The following is a 584-nucleotide window of genomic DNA, read 5'->3' on the forward strand; positions in this document are numbered from 1 at the left end:
ACCTAAATGTGACCCATACCATCCAGGGGACATTGTGCTGTATGGAGGGACAGACCTAAATGTGACCCATAACATCCAGGGGACATTGTGCTGTATAGAGGGACAGGGACATACCTAAATGTTACCCATACCATCCAGGGGGCATTGTGCTGTATAGAGGGACAGGAGAGACCTAAATGTTACCCATACCATCCAGAGGGCATTGTGCTGTATGGAGGATCAGGGACAGAACTAAATGTGACCCATACCATCCAGCTAAATGTGACCCATACCATCCAGAGGGCATTGTGCTGTATGGAGGGACAGGGAAATGCCTAAATATGACCTATACCATCCAGGGGACATTGTGCTGTATGGAGGGACAGGAGAGACCTAAATGTGACCCATACCATCCAGGGGGCATTTTGCTGTATGGAGAGGACTGGTACAGACATAAATGTGACCCATACTATCCAGGGAGCATTGTGCTGTATGGAGGGGGCCGACACAGACCTAAATGTGACCCATACCATCCAGGGGGCATTTTGCTGTATGGAGAGGACTGGTACAGACCTAAATGTGACCCATACCATCCAGGGGACATT

Source organism: Pyxicephalus adspersus, chromosome 5 (genome assembly GCF_032062135.1).
Source record: "Pyxicephalus adspersus chromosome 5, UCB_Pads_2.0, whole genome shotgun sequence".
NCBI classification, from domain to species: domain Eukaryota; kingdom Metazoa; phylum Chordata; class Amphibia; order Anura; family Pyxicephalidae; genus Pyxicephalus; species Pyxicephalus adspersus.